The following is a 2,136-nucleotide window of genomic DNA, read 5'->3' on the forward strand; positions in this document are numbered from 1 at the left end:
TATATATATATATATATATATATATATATATATGTATAATAAATGCATGCTTAATGTAATTAGCCTCTAAATTCAGCGTGACATGAGACTAGAACAATGAAACTGCAGTACTACAATTGTTAAATGAATGCATGTCTTTGAAAACAAACCACTCTTCTGAGTATTCTTGTCTTGACATTATGCAATAATTGTAAATGAGTCACTGTCATACACGCATATTCTTCATTTTCAATCTTTTGTGAAAACATGTTTGGCTATATAGAAATATTACCTTGCCAGGAAACAGGTGATGGTTGGCAACTAGAAGGGTATCTAACCATAGAAAATTTGTCTCAAAGAATTCTGTCTCCCATGCAAGCATGAAAAGTGAACATTAAAACCCCAACATTGATGACAAGGAGGATGATGCATAAAAATACCAACCATAATTAGCAATGTTGCAGCTGGTATAAGTAGGAGAGGCTGTATTCTATCCTCAGACAGAAGCATCATTAACTGGGTCAGCTGGAAGTGACTTCAGCAATATGCCCACATAATATTAATGATTAGGGAAAAAAGAAAACATGTCTGTGTTGAAATTTGCAGATACTCCACCCAAATTATAGCTTTAGCTTTGTACCTGTAATTATCGGGATACTCTGATACATAACTAAATTAGCATTAATCTTGAGAAACCAAGTTTCAGAAAATCAAAATGAATATGGCTGATTAAGAAATTACAGTTGTGAGGTATTAATGGAACTGTGAAAATGTGTAAAGCATTCCAGAAGTTTAACATATAATGAGAACATTTACACTCAAGTAGAGATACAAGCATATGTTTATGTACACATGCATAAGTTAAGACATATACATATATACATATAATGGCATCAAGGCTGAAACATTCTTACATGCATGCGTAACACACATACTCACATACATGAATGCACACACAAGTGTGTTGATGAACCAATCAGAATCTTGTTTCTGAGTCAGAGACAACAAATTTTAAAAATATAAACTCCCAAAGAACATGCATACACAAAAAGCCACACATTTACACACATAAAAACAATATTCATATGAAAATACCCACAAAGATGATACCTAAACATCTATAATGTAAATATACACATAATATAAATAAATATAGACATACACCACACTCAGTTGATATAAACATACACAATACACATACACATATATAAATACTTATATACATAAACAGCCACAGAAATAATACAAATGGACATATATTAGGTGTTATCAAAAAGTTCCCAGACTAGTTATGTTCTAATTAAGTTTAATAAAAAATAACTCATTTACCTAAGTTTTAACATCATCTCCTTCTAAATAGTCACATTCCACAGCAATACACTGGTCCCAGTGTTCCTGTCACTTTTGGAATCTGGCCTAGAAGTTGTTTTCCAAAAGCGATTCACTCTGGATCTCAACAATGGTGTTAAAATGATGACCTTTGAGCTGCATTTTCATTTTGGGGAAGAGATGGAAGTCTGCAGGTACTAAATCTGGTGAATAGGACAGGTGCAGAAGTGACACCATGTTGTTTTTGGTGAGAGACTCACAAGCGAGGAGAGCTCAGTAACTGGGTGCATTGTTGTGAAAAATCCAATTCTTCATGCTCCACAGATCTAGCTGATATCCTCAAATGTCCTCCCTCAAACACTTTAAAACATTGCAGTAGAACTTTTAATTGACAGTCTGGCCCTGGGGGATAAATTCTCAATGCACAATACTATGTTTCCAGGTCTGATGCTTATGGCAGGTCTTCCAGATCACTCATCATCTTCCAGTGGTGTTCTTCCACTTTTGAAGTGCCCGTGCTACTCAAAACATTGTGTACAACCCATTGCTTTGTCACCATAAGCTTGCCAAAGCATGCTCAATGTCTCTGTAGCAGACTTCCCAAATTTAACACAAAATTTCACATTCACTCCCTGTTCTTATCCATGACAAAATCACAGACAACAGCATACTCATGATCACAAAAACACAAATTTCACAACTTGTAAACACAGTGATGTCACTTGGCACACTGCCTCATGAAGGTCATTGCTAGCTCTCACTGTGAATAATATCATGTTGGTGTGCAGGAACTTTTTGATACCACCTTGTATATATATATATTTATAT

At 34.7% G+C, this 2,136-nt stretch overlaps 1 protein-coding gene across 1 annotated transcript in view; it reads left to right on the top strand.

Annotated features, from left to right (window-relative positions):
- LOC106877207 (uncharacterized) overlaps window positions 1-2,136 on the top strand; it is a 35,272-nt gene that overhangs the window by 1,311 nt on the left and 31,825 nt on the right. The window lies entirely within an intron of this gene.

The sequence above is a fragment of the Octopus bimaculoides genome, chromosome 6 (assembly GCF_001194135.2).
Source record: "Octopus bimaculoides isolate UCB-OBI-ISO-001 chromosome 6, ASM119413v2, whole genome shotgun sequence".
Lineage (NCBI taxonomy): Eukaryota > Metazoa > Mollusca > Cephalopoda > Octopoda > Octopodidae > Octopus > Octopus bimaculoides.